Source organism: Lagopus leucura, unplaced genomic scaffold, assembly GCF_019238085.1.
Source record: "Lagopus leucura isolate 7727_CA_CO unplaced genomic scaffold, USGS_WTPT01 Super-Scaffold_100015, whole genome shotgun sequence".
Lineage (NCBI taxonomy): Eukaryota > Metazoa > Chordata > Aves > Galliformes > Phasianidae > Lagopus > Lagopus leucura.
In genome coordinates, this window is record NW_024962269.1 from 10,790,830 (window position 1) to 10,805,423 (window position 14,594).

A 14,594-nucleotide genomic window follows, 5' to 3' on the forward strand; every position below is an offset into this window, starting at 1 on the left:
GAAGGAAGGAAGGAAGGAAGGAAGGAAGGAAGGAAGGAAGGAAGGAAAAAGAAGTGTTATTCAGACAAAAGAGAACAAGTTAACCAAATTCCTCTGAATTTAAAGTCTGAGCCATGTGCTGCATCGAATGGAAGATCACTCCCCAGGAATGAACTGCTTTTCCTTGGCTTCTAGCCCATGCCACCTGTCCAGCTCTGCCTAGGTAGTGCAGCACAATGCTAGCAAGCATTGGCTCTGTGACTTGGACCTGGGCCAGGCAGGGAGATGGCCTGTTAGTAGCTGTCACTCACATGACTGAGTTGGTTGTGTGGCTGTACGAGAGGATTTGGCAATGGAAGACTTCTGCCAAGATTTCCTGCATGACAGCATCTCTATACAGCAGAGCACAGCCTGACCGAGCTTCTTCCTGCACTTCCTAAAAGCTGGCTGCAAAGGTAAGGAGTTGTGACATTTCCAGACTGCCCTATTTGGAGGTCTCTGCAAACACAAGCTGCTCCCTGTCAGAGTGCTGCAGGCTGCATGTTAACAGCATGCAGGTACTGGCACAGAAAGGGAGAGAGTGGGGCTCTGGCACCAGTTTTACCCTCACAAGGTGGCCTGCCCCTGTGCATGAAGAGGGCTGTGCTCCCAGAATATGCCTCACTGTCATTTCTTCTCACTCAACTTCCCTGGAAAGCCATGCAGGGAATCATCATCACTCAGCAGGCTTAAAACAAGCCCAAAGCATCAAAAACAAATGAGAAAAATGGCTCAAGGCAAAGGTTGAAATAACAACAAAGGTAGTACTGAAGAAAGGTGAGATGATGGTGGAAAAATGCTTTATGATAAATGCACAAAACTCTTTAGGCTTGTAGCTTCTGCTCCTGCCATAAACTCCACTGGAGAAGGTATTCTAGATTTTATTGTCTCCATCCTCCCCTGCGAAATGAATGTGATTTTCTCCTTGGGTTTCTCTCCTTGAGGACAATGTCAGCCCATCAGCTTGTCTTTGGTAAGGTACCTGGATAAAGGTCCTGGAGTCAAAGGCAACATTTCCTATCTTTGGAGGGATTACTGTGGCTTTTCTGAAGCACCTTTTCTTTCCCAACAGCTTTCTTGAACTGTGATGACCAGCACATGGTGCAGTATTCCAGCACAGATACCTGCCTGTCATTAATACCAGCTCACTCTTGTTCCTCTTCCTTCTCTTTCTCTTCAGGCCATTGTCTTGGAGGACAGTGAGTTTATCTTCTAGACTAAAATCACCCATGGATGCCTGCTTCTAGAGATCACTGCTTTTCAGGAGAGCTAGAGGTCCTTGGAGGAAACAGTGAATTATTTCCCTTTACATTCCCCATCTCCATTTTGCAGTCTGTCAGGTTTAAATCTGCTTCATCCACACCACGCTTATCCTGCTTTGTTCTAAATTCCTCCTCAAAATGACAGTCAGTATCTATTCAAATGCTTCATATGGCAATCTTGTTATCATTATCAACCAAACGTGTAATTTTCTCCTCCTCTCCTCTCCCCAAAAGTATATGATCTTAGTTTATTAGATTCTATTTCTATAAAACAAGCCATGGTATGAGGTACAATAAAAATATAGAGAAAGGTGATGAGGCATCTTATTGCCACCTCTGAATTCTGATTGGATTCCCAGGTAGGCAAGATATTTAGCCATCAGAAAGACTAAGCATGTTAATCCCTCTTAAAATCTTGGCTGCCAAAGCAGAGGTGAACGCTGGAGGCTCTTCTAAGGGCATAATACTGTTGAACTTAACAGGAATGTAACTTCTTGTGATTTCCTTGTGTACTTTTAGTTAGAAACTCCTGACAGGATGCTTATGTCTGAATTCATCTACTGGAGAAGAAGTGATTATTGGAAATGTAAAGATGATGGTTTCACATTACAGTGTATGTGTAAGTCCTTTATTGAGACTTGAGATCTTTAAGATCCTCTCAAAGGTAATCAATGGCACTTTAGTACCCTTTGAAGCTTTTATTCGCAACACTTGCGTGCTACTTTGTGCCACATTGACTTAACTATTTTCCTCCAATTTAAAAAAAAAATAAAAAAATTACTCCAGATCTGCATTTAAGATGCTGTAAACGTGGTGGGTGATCTGTCAACCTCTCTCACACAGTGCATCAGGTGCTGCCTTTCTACGGTAAAACCTGGGGTCATCATCACATTTTCATATACCGCAGAACAGCAGTGGGCTGATTGATTGTTTTACTTTGTGCTAGCCATTCTGAGAGCTTGTCCACTGCATCTTCAAAGAGCTCAGCAGGACTGGGATTGACTTACTGAGTTACAGTGCTCGAAAATACCTGATGAAGCTCTAATGTAAACGGGGCTGCACAGCTCTGAATGTGCTATATTGTATACGCCTCATGAATGAGAGCTGGATGCTCTTTAAAAATGTGATTTGCAAATTTTAAGTCTTCACAGATGTTTAGAGGTTGATTTGGGACCTTAAATAGGCTGCTTCTTTTTTTCCCCCCCCCCGACTACAATTTTAATCTTGCACAGCCATATGAGCTATCAGTGTCAGAAACAGCTGCTTTGGTCCAGCCCATAATATCTTTCCTGAGAAGGAAGAACTGTCACAAACAACCTGTAAGAGATGTTAGTCACGTTCCTTGTGTAATACTGGAAGCATCCAGTTATTATGCTGGTGAAAATGGTGTGAGAGTCAATTTAGAACAAAATAAAATAGCTATGTGCAAGATCTTTGAAGAAGAGACTGTAAATGTGCAACATGAAACAAGGAAATTGTTTCAGCTTCCTTATGATTTTAAGTCATATTTCATTTACTCTGCTACCATTGCTATCACAGCAATAAGAACATTATAAAGGCTGTCAGTAGGAGCTGAGATGGCACCATACCTCAAGACTCACTTTTCATAATCTCTAAACCTGCACTGTCCTCAAGAAATCTTATATCCCTTTAAAACTATAGGATCATTAATGTTGGAAAAGACCTCTAAGATCACTGAATCCAATCCCAGCCCCCCCCCACCCCCCATGCCCACTGACCACGTCTCTGAGCGCCACATCCCCACGGCTCTTGAACACCTCCAGCAATGGTGACACCACCAACTCCCAAGCAGCTGCGCCACTGCATCACCATTCTTTAGGAGAATAATTTTTCTGAACCTTCCCTGGCGCAACTTGAGGCCCTCACTTCTTGTCCTATCACTGTCACATGGGAGCAGCAGCCAACCCCCACTTTGTCACAGCCTTCTTTCATGCAGTTGCAGAGAGCAGTAAGGTCTCCCCTGAGCCTCCTCTTCTCCAGGCTGAACCACCCCTGTTCCCTCAGCCGCTGCCCGTAAGATTTGTGCTCCAGACCCTTTACAGCTTTGCTGCCCTTCTCTGGATGCACTCCAGGGCCTCTGTGCCTTTCTTGAAAGGAAGGGCTCCATCCCAGAATCAACCACTCTGGTTTTTCCTTTTTTTCTTTTTTCTTCTTTTTTTTTTTGTCATATCACTCTCTGCAGTGCTTAATAACCTCATGCTTTTCTGTTGATTTCTTTCTATGGCAGAAGTCAGAGGCATTTACATTTCATGGATATAAATTGCCAAACTACACCTTTGAAAATATATCAAAAACTATAATTTATTCATCTGCCTAAGAGATGCCATGAATCTCTCGTTCTTCCATACCTTAAATTCAGCAAAGCTCTTCTGCAGGCAGTTTTCCTTGTAGCTCAGCCTTATTTCAAAGGAAAGCATCTTCCCAAGCACAGCGTTGTGCCCCACCTGTGAGAAAGACCAGAAAGAGTTCAGGGATCAGCACCCCAGGATCATGCATGACCCATGTTGGAGTTGGCAATGCTATTCCCTGTGACTGGGAGCACAAAAAATTTGAAGCGAGGCGTGAAATATTTAACCAGGCTGCCACTATGTAAAAATGATAGAGTGGGGCCTGAGCAGAACATCTGTCAGCGAGGTGGCAGCTGGCGGAGCCCGGCAAGGATTTCCTGGAGAGAAATGGGGCATAACTTACTAATAGTTGCAATGCTGAGCTGTGTGGGAGGGCGAGGGAAGCATGTGTGAGTGAGCGTGAAGAGCAAGAAGAACAAATGCCCTGAGGAACCTCATTTGGAAGGGCAAACATGAGTGCTGCAGCATGAGAGAGGGTTGATACAGATGAGAGCAGGAGTGTGTGCACCTAGAAGGGTGATTCCTCATTGCCCAGAGGTTCTTACTACCCTGGTTCTGGCAATGAAAGATGATCCTAGACCTCCTTCCTTGTAGATTTTTGTAGGTGCAGATGTCTAGCTGTGGAGAAGGAGAAGCCCCAGGCTTTTTAAGAAAGGGAGACAAAGAGCAAGCTGATGATTTTCCTTGGTAGTTCCACTGCAAATGGAAAGGCATTCAGGGCACAGCCTAGCAAAAAGCAAGAGCTTTTGAGTTTAAACATCATCCAGCATGGTATGGGGGGAGGTAGGGACGATACTACTCTTCTTTCTGCACATGTACTTTCAAAGAAGGTCCAGCTGATCTTCCCCAGGGCAGACAGTGAGTGGCCCATTGCTGGCTTGCTCCTTGGTCCCGCAAACAGCCCACTTCTCCCTGCACTGAACTCATGGTAGGATGTCTATGGGAAGGGACATAAGCAGCCACTTACACTCAGCAGGTATTACACAGCTCTAGGTCATCCCCTCCAGGGCAAAGGGAGGTGAGACTGGGGGAAGAACGGGCGCTAGAGAGAGGGTGAAACCACATCTGAGAGGGAGCTGACTGTGGCTGCTGAGGAGGGGTGCCTGGAGTGACCTTCAGGGATGAGATGCAAAGGTTAAGAAATGCAGTAATTAATTTCCCCACCGTTACCACTGCCCTCCTGCAGATACTACTGCTGTCTGCTGAGTTTAGCACTGGTTTACGAAAAACTATTTCCACTTTTTGCACTAAGGCAGAGAACGCCAGGCACTGGCAGATTTATCCATGGCCCAGGGTACTGGAAAGGGTTAATCAGCCAGGGTACATGGTTAAGAGCATGAGTGTGGGAGACAATGAGAGAACAGAGTTGGACTCAACTTTGCATTCTCCCCCACACTCATTTTGGAGGGTGTTTCAGGGACAGGCTGTGAGGAATGCACACTATCTAATCTGCATGTATAATGTAAATATGCACATTTTTATTTGCTCTCTCCATCTGCAGGGAACTTGCTGGCATCAGAGTGGCCATGTGGTCTCATAGCAAAGTTTCCTTGCAAAAAGAAAGGAGGGGACTTAGCAAGGCTGCTTGCTCTTCACTTCATGTGCACATTGTGCAAATGAGTGCACTCAGACCATCTTACTTGCACTTTCATGTGTTTGCTCTTTGCTCCTAGGGTCTTTAAATAAAGGTTGGATCAGTCTCCTTACATTTGACTGAATGGGAAAATCAGGGTGGAGGGTGGGAAAGAGAAAAAATTACACCTGGCCACTCTTAAATGATAATTTCTAATCTCTTTGTCCAGCTAAGCAAGAAATAATTAATATGGGGTAAACTGCTTTAGTCTTTTGGCATACCAAATATTAAGTGGAGGTAAAATCAAAAATGCTAAGTTTTTTTTCAGGCTGAGAAAATCAAAATGTTTCATCTGAGATCATCAAAATAAAGCTTCCAGGCTGTATTTTTGGCCGTTTTTCTTTTCCTGATTGCATTTGAAGCAAGTTGACTAATTTGCAGATTCACTAAACCAGCCTGATTCTGCATTTTTGCTGAAGAATAATTTCCGCCAAGAGCTTTTCACCAGCTTCATTGTGGCCTTCTGAACAATGATGCTTGCACTGACTGGGGAGCACCACCAGCAGCTGGAGTCACTTGCCCTGTCATCAATAGCCTGCAGTGCTCAAAGTCCTGCGTGCCCTATTAATTGTCTGTCTCCTGACTGGCTGAAATATCTGACTTTGTTGTGTTAAACTTGCAATTTGATGACTTCAAATCAGGGAGAGGTGTTGCTGTGCAGGAGCTAAGGGTGTAACAGCACAGAAATTTGCACAAAATCACCAGGATCTAATAAAAAAGTTCCTTTATAATGTCTTCCAAGAATCTACTTCTGCCTGTCTGTTTTTGTTTTTGTTTTTAAGGGCATGACTGACTAAGAAGTGTTTTTAATCTATTTTCCATATTGTTCCACAGCATGCATGTGTATGTGTGCAAGGTATTTGTGTGTATGTGGTTGTGACAGTATAAATATTAATAGCACAAGGGTGAGAATACATGTGGCCCTCAAATGAGGTTATATAAACACACAGCTGCTGTGCTATTTGTAAATTTATAAAGACACGTTTCCATCAAGAGTGTGAAAGTCAAATAAGCATGTAGAGAGAGAGAGCACATATGCTTCATAAACTGTGCAGGAAGCCTATAGGAATTACATGGTGCTGCTTAAATCATGGTCCCACTGAGGTCAACTGGAGCCACGTCACTGACTTCACTGGGATCAAGACTTGGCACAATGCACTTGCTGTGATTTCCTTGGGTAAACCAGATCAAGCTACTGGAAAAAGCAAAGATCACAGTCCTATCACAGTAGCAAAAGAGCTGCTCCCTAGTGGCTGCCTGACATCTGAGCCAGATGGGGACAATGCAGCCACGTAGCAGCCACAGCAGATAACCTCCACTCTGGCTTCTCACAGACTCTGCTGCTGTTGAGAGAACAGAATCTGGATAGGATGCTGCACAGGGAGCTCTGCAGCTGCCTCCCTGCATTCCCCTAAGCACTGAGCTGTGCTAGAGAGATGCAGTGGTGGTACATCAGCCAGGCCAACAAAAGAGCATCGCTTGTGTATTTGGAAGGGTGATATGTTGACAGCACGCGGGGCAGATATGTGAACTGCCACACAGTTCCATTGTTGTGGCTTCAGCAGCTGCTTGCACTCACACTTTCCCCAGGGAGGTTTTATAGTTACTGTCAAACCTCATTCTGGATGACAGAATTTGATGGGTTTCATCCCAGAGACAAGGTGGAGCACAAAATGAGATGAGTCAGAGGCAGGAAGGTTTCAACTATGTGTAGAAATTATTTGGCCAGAGAAACGGATTAAGAAATTTATAAAGCCTCATCTTCTCCTTGTGCAGTATTACATTTCTCCTACTGCAGAAGGTGATACTCAGAGCCCAGCAGCAAGTCTAGGATCCTTCTTTGAGCTCACAGAATGATCTTGGCAATGACAGCAGCATTTGAGTCAGGGACATCTTCCCTAGAGGCTATTCTCAGCCTGCTGCATCAGAGCAAGTCCATGCCCAACTCAGAAAAAGGCCCTGCAGTGTTGGTATACATTCTGTACTCCTCAAGTTATGGAAGAATTGGAGTTATGTGAAACCATACCCTACATTTCCACAGCCTTCCTGGGGCAGCCTCCCTCATGGAGAATGAACGGTTCTTTTTTGGTACAGTGTTGGGCCAGAACTCTTGAGAACCAGTGAAGAGAAATAGGTAGGGCCAGGTGGCAGCTCAGACCTTAGGTGAGCTAAGGAAGGTGGGCTGAATTTGATTCTGCCTTTGGCTGGGAAAGCTTACCTTCTAATGTCTGACTTACATTGTCCTCAGTGGAGGGGATCCATGTGGGGGAGTAATTTTGCAGCAGGTTGGGTTGTGTGTACTGCAGTGCTGCACACTAACCACCCTCTGTGGTCAAGACCCGATACTGAAATGAGAATAACAGCTTTTCAGGTAATTGAATTTTCGGTTCACTAGCAGTAACACTTCTTTTCTGTATTGTTTTTGACTAGTTGTTTTCAAGCTGAAAGTTAAAGAAAAAAAATGGCCTTAGTTTGATCAAGACCCTTTTTGTCCCTTTGTAACAGGTAAAAGCTGGGTTTTGAGCACAACTTTAAAAATTAAATGTAAGGTGATTTCAAATTAAACTAAATATACAATGGAAAGAACAAAATATTTTGTTGGAAAATCACAAAATGTAACACTGAGATGCAAGTGACAAGTTTGATGTCAAAATGAAGTTTCTGAATTCCCCCTCCAACCTCTGAGAAAGATTCAGTGAAGCAAATACAAAATTGCAAAAACGTTGCTGTGCTACTAAAACTGCATTACCAATGAAAGAAAATAATCCCCAAATGTCTGTCCGATCTAAAAAGTGATTCCACAAATGCAAGAGATCAGGCAGATGTTTCTTGGACACAGTGTGGAACTGCTTTAGTTACGGTTTCAGCAAGTCACCCCTAGGCTTTACGTTAATGTCTCTGCTCAGTGATCACGAACCTCTTGTAATTTGGTACATAAAAACGTCCTGCTAGTACCATCAGGGATGGAAGATAGCTCCCCTCATTCAGACCACAGTACAGCAGCAATGTGGGCTTGATTTATCATACCTTTCTTGCAGTTATTTGTATTTGTTCCAGCCAGCAGACTGGCTTTTGTGATGTTCATTTCTAATGTGGGGAGAAGGCCCTGAAGAGAGCGATACAAATTTTATGAGAATGGTTTGCATTTCATCCCAGGGGTTTCTTTGCTGTTTAAGCAAAACATGAGAGAAGAAAGGGAGTGAGGGGAATCATAGAAGCATTTGAGTTAAAAGGAACTTTTAAAGGCCATCTGCTCCAACTCCCCCACACTGAACAGAAACACCTACAGCTGATCAGGTGCTCAGAGCTCCGTCCTGCCTGACCTTGGGTGTCTGTAAGGGACGGGGCACCCACCACCTCTCTGGGCAACCTATGCCAGAGGGCTAGATATCCAATAGTTTTAGATATCCAATCTAAATCTCCTTTCTTTTAGTTAGAAACAGTTTTCCCTTGTTCTATCGCATCAGACTCCGCTAAAGAGTCTGCCCCTTTCTTTCTTATAGCCCCTTTAGGTACTGAGAACCCACTCTCAGGTTTCCCTGGAGCCTTGTGACCCTGAGGCTGCACAGCCCCAGCTCCCAGCCTGTCCTTTTAGAGGCATTCTATCCCTTGGGTCATTTTTGTGGCCCTCTGAACATACTTCAACAGGCGCACATCTCTCCTGTACTGAGGACTCCACATCTCTTCCCTCATCTGATTTCTGTGTCTGTGCAGTGGAGGAGGCACACGGGTTTTGCAGAGGAGGACTGGGGATAAGTTAGGAATTCAGGTCAGAGGTTGATATTCCATTCAGTGGACAAAAGAAGCAGCCAGCCCTCCTCGGGGTGTGTAACATATTTGTAGGCAGGGAGAGAAAAACCCGGAGTGGGAAATTTCACCCAGCCTATGGACACACAGAGAAGAATGCCAATCTCTCGATGCCTTCTGACTCAAGCATGGTCACAGAGACGTCATATTGCATTGTTTCGGGTGGGATTTGAGGCAGACAGAGGGAAGGAGACACTGCCTGAATCGAGCAGGGTGATTGCATGCTGCCAGAGAGCTGCTCTCCTCAGCACAGCTCCTCAGGCCTGTACTTAGCTCAGCTGGATGGCCTGGCCTGAAGCTCCTGCTCTGTTATTATCCAGATGGGGGTATTCAAAGCTGCTCGAAATGTCCGTGATTGTGCAGGCAGTAGGTGGCAATTTGCAGGCGAGGGCCCTGCACTGAGGTTGACAGGACAGCAGGCGACCGGCAGAGGTGGCAGCGGACCTTGGGCAGGCGATGGCTGCATGCTCCCCCTTCTCAACCTCTCAGTTCATCCCTTCTGCATGGGAGATGGCAATGCAGGCTCACTAAACTCGTTTTTGCCTGGCCGTCTTCAAACACATGTGATAGAGGAGACAGTTTATCTCGTCGTGGATGAACTCAGGAGCTTATTCGGTTGAAAATTTTCCCAATTACAGCTATCTAAACATCTACAATGCTCTCTGAGCCATGAGGTCTGGGATATGACCATGGGGCCATCAGCCTGGCAGTTTTCAGGAGCTTTGGTCACCTGGCATGCATGCCCTGCTCGGCTTTAGCTGTGGTCTGTCCTTATTGCCACCCTTCAGATGAGAATCCCCTGTGATTTCTCCATGCCCCTCTGATGCATGCACCTTTCACTTTGATTTTCCCCTCCTGTCATTGGCAGCACAAAGAGCTGCCAAGCATCCAGGCTATGTGATTGCATATTCCCCACATCCCTTCATGATGGATATTAATCTGCTCTGCTGTATTTCACTCTGATTTCCTTCAGTAAACACTACTAAGGAGTGCATGGGAAGATGAAAGGAGACATCCTGCAAAGTCAAGCATGACCCCTGGAAACAGCAGGGGTTCAGGGATGAGTCTGTGCCTACCCCAGAACTATACCCTGAGCCAGGCTGAGAAGTGATGTGTAAGAAGTAAAATTGGGTACAACTGCTCAGGAATCACATTACATTTGACATCCACAACAGAGAAAAATGTAGGTATCTTTGAGAAGGAAAGTAGTTTCCACAACCTCACTGCTGGCTGAGGAAACTGGTGAATGATCAAAACAAACAAGAATCTGTGGAAGTATCTCTAGGAAAACTGCAGAAAAGTCATTGACTTTGCTAATTGTTCCATACCAGATTATCTGTTCCAATTATGTTCTTCCAGAGAAATAAACTGCTTCTACCCCCACCCTGATGGTTATGGAGCAACGGAGTAATTACCTGCGATATTGCACTTGAATAGCAAAGCCACCAACATTATTAAAGCTACAATAAACTATAGGATACAACTGACCTCTGCAGTTCTTCCCACAATATTTGTCTATTTTGCAATTCTGGATCTATGAACTCCTGCTATTCTCTGTCCCTTTGAAATAACAATGTCTGCTCTATACTTTGCTTTTCCACCGCAGATCTCAAAATGCTTCACAAAGGCAAGTATCATTACTATCATTTTATGGATGAGAAATCTGGATGCAGGGAGGTTAACTGCCATTGTGCTACCCTACATTTACTCTTCTTCCAGCAGATCATCTGTCTACGATGCAGGTCAAATTTCTCATTCATTCCTGGATCTCTCTCCCTTCAGTATTACTTCCCTGTTCATCCCAGTAGAATCCAAAAGCCTGTTCAGAGGCTTAAATTTATGTAGAGTTATTGACACTGTGTTCTGCTCTTTGTCTCCCTGAGGTTCCTGGAAAATTCTGCTATTCTTGCCTGCTTTAAAAAGAGCTGAGATAATTTCTTTTTCTATGAGCACAGATTAGAAAAACAGATCTGATTCATGTGTCTCCCAAAGTCTGAGGGAGCCTGACTGTGGGAATCCAGTCCAGACTCCTTGCAGGATAAAGCATGATTATTCATTATTTTAGATTTAGGTTTCTACCTCAGCAATGTGCCTGGCTTCACAGGATGAAGTGGTGGTGTCTCTTCATATTGGATCCTTCTTGCCCATCTTTGCTCAATACTTAGGCTCATGCTAAAAAGTTCAGAGGAAATATATTTTAGACTGCAGCCCAAACCTGACCTTTTTTCACCCAGCACGGCGAGGAAAGAAAATGAATCTTTGCCTTTGAATGATAAACTGTTTAAAAATAGGGCTCATAATGGCCACATTGACAGGCTTTCATTTATGGCAGCTTCGGTATGATGAGGATAGTATATTTCATGGAGCTGGAAGGAGCAACAAGAGAAAAGAGAAGAAGAAAATAACATAATTTCTCTCTGAGGTGTTGCTCCTGGAAAACCAATTACTGGTTCTGTACTTCTGGAGGATGTGAAGCGGTTAGCAAAATATCAAGCAATGGTGCAGAAGATACTTTTGTCACATCTGAATTTCTCTTTGGGAGATTGTGGATAGGACACCAAAGGCAGAATAGGTAGAAGGACATAATTCAGTCAGTCGATCTGCAGATGCTTCTTTGCACAAGAACCTTCACACCCCAAAACCTTTTCTGCAATGTACACTTTGGAGGAAGCAGAGTGAGCTCATCCTCATTAGAAAACCACTAAAATAGCTGTGCAACGACAGATTAAAGGTTCTTCAACTCAAAATCCTGTCTCTGATAGGGTTATAAATAACAGTATGAGAATAGGGCAAATATTTATGCCTCCTTTACAGCTTGCTGAATTTCTACTGGTTTTAGCCTTGCATTATTTTAGTTCCCCTGTTGCAGTCCCCATGCACAGATTCTTCTAGTTGCATATCATGGTACAGTATTGATGTTTGCACCTGAATCTTACATCTAACTATGAGCCACACTGCATACAGTTTTTGCAAACCAAGGTCAAAGGCATTTGCTAACTAGTAGACATGACTATGCAAAGTCTTCAGAGTAATTCTTAAGGACAGAATAATTAGAGGCATGGAAGTAAATGCAAAACAGGATTAAATGTTAAATAGAGAGATACAGAGTTTCAGACTATCTCAGTATCCTTCTTTCATAAGATAATTGATTTTCTAGACAAAGAAAATGCAGTAGATCTAATCTATCTAGATTTCAGTAAAGCATTCGATACGGTGTTGCATGAGAAATTGTTTCATTGGATAATACGGGGTATAGCACAGGCACTGTAAAACAAACAAGGAAACAGCTGAAGGGAAAACAACAACAGGTTTGTTCCAAGGATGAAGTGTCAGCTAAAAGGAGGGGTAGTATGGGGTGTCCTAAAGAGGCTTCCTGGAGGCTAATCTGGCTTAAACTTTCATAAATGCTCTACGTACAAAAAGTGCAGATACTTTTTTGTGAGTACAAACCTGGAAAACCTCAGCAGTGGTTAGACTGCACTTTGAGTACTGCATTCAACTTTCGGCTCCTCACTACAAGACTTCAAAGCCCTTGAGTATGTTTAGAGAAGCTGGTGAGGGGTCTGGAGCACAAGTTTTATGAGGGGCAGCTGAGGGAACTGGGATTATTTAGTTTGGAGAAAAGGAGGCTCACAGGTGACCTTATTGCTCTCTACAACTGCCTGAAGGGAGGTTGTGGTGAGGTGGGGGTTGGCCTCTGTTTGCAGGTAACAGCAGTAGGTTGAAAGGGAATGACCTCATGTTGCACCAGGGGAGGTTCTGCTTATTATATTAGGAAAATCTTCTTGTTCAAGAAGTTTTGGGATATGGCTTAGTGGGAAATACTGGTGATAGGTGGATGGTTGGACTGGATGATCTTTGAGGTCTTTTCCAGCCTTGGTGATTGTGTGATTCTATGAAATGGGTTGAGCTGCCATACAAGAAAGGTTACATGATTTTGAGAGTTGGAATAACAGAAAAAAGATGGGATCCACTAGTATAGATTGTAATATCATGAACTTAAGTAGCAGAAAAGGAGAAAAATATGGATGTTGTGACTGATGGCAAGGTAGATAGCTATGACTCATCAATGTGATGTCATAATTAAAAACGACAGTGTGAGGTTGGGGTATAGCAGCTAGTGTGTTTCTGCTTCATAGTACCAAACCTATTGTGCAAGGCTGGATCTTTGATCTGGTGACTGACTCTGAAGAGGTGAAGTCAGAAAAAGGAGCTGCCACGGAACTGATGTGATTGAGAGACTGGAGACATAGTCCTACCAGATAGCCTGATGTTGAAGACTGAGATAGCTGTGTTTGCAATTCATGAATATATCAGTGCTGTAAACACCAGGTGGGAACAAAACCACTTTAACCTAAAGGACAAGGCTGCTAAAAAAAAAAGGTACCTGTTAAGTAAAAATGTATTCACAGACACATTCAGCTTAGATTTCAGAGAATGTTCTCATTCCACCAGAATAGTGAACATCAATTTGGAGAAATGATTTTTAAAAAGCCTGCTAAGTTGAAGATGGAAAAGGCTTGGCTATCATAGCTGGTCTGGGGGAAACATGCACAGTACATTCCCAGAATATTCCACCTCCATCACTGTTTTTTTAGCCACTTTTTAATCAGCACGCAGAAATGAAATCATAAAACAGTATGAATAAGGAAACAAACAGCCAATCTCCTGGTTATATGTTCTATCAATCTCCTGCTGGTACCTTGGCTTAGAATTATTTGTGTTCATTCTCAGTGTCCCATATCTTACCAGTTCAGTTTCTAACACGTATTTTTGCACTGCAGTTAGGTATGTTTTGCTCAGACTGAAATACAATATTCACAACTCCCTGATAGCTGTGAGATTCCCTTTAATATGAATTTCAGAGGTGAATCCTACACCCCAACAACAGAGACACATTATTTACGTTTTAAAATGACCTTGCCCTTCATCCAGACAACAGTGGTCAATCTAAATTATGGTGCTCCAATAAAATGTAGTTATAGCTGATGAGGTCAGATACATCATTTTTTCTTCTCTAGGCATAGCCTGCAGCCTCAGTTTGTAGTGGGTTAGATGGCACTTATAGAGTGATCTCTGCACTGGAAGAACAGATTGACATGATGGGCATGAACAGTTTAGCAGGCTGGAAACTGGTAAGCTGGTGTTTACAAGCAAATCGGTGTAAGTGCAGGCCGTTTCGTTTTTGAGAACAACACCAGGGGTGCTTTGAAGTCGCATGCTGCAACAGCTGCTTAACAATTAACTGAAGGGAAAATTATAAAAATAAAGACAAGAAAAAATAATAGCCTTTGAAAAGTGACAAAACATTGTCTAGTCTTTGAACCCATATAAGGATGTAGCATCCAGGAAATGAAGAATGTTTCGTGTACAGGACATCTCTTCCCGTATGCTCTCAACTTACCTTCAACTAACTTAATTTGATAACTCCTCATTTTCTTACTGTAAAAGTCAGTGAATTTTAATTCCCTATTGACATTTTCTACAGTGAAATAACAGTGGAAG

General features: G+C 43.5%; 1 protein-coding gene across 1 annotated transcript in view; it reads right to left on the reverse strand.

Annotated features, from left to right (window-relative positions):
• Window positions 1-14,594, reverse strand: part of AGBL1 (AGBL carboxypeptidase 1) — a 489,727-nt gene that overhangs the window by 76,568 nt on the left and 398,565 nt on the right. Inside the window, exons 26-27 of the transcript XR_006179785.1 lie at window positions 7,520-7,627; window positions 3,650-3,745 (exon numbers count right to left, since the gene is read on the reverse strand). The gene's annotated coding sequence lies outside the window, so the exon portion shown is untranslated. The remainder of the gene's footprint in view (window positions 1-3,649; window positions 3,746-7,519; window positions 7,628-14,594) is intronic.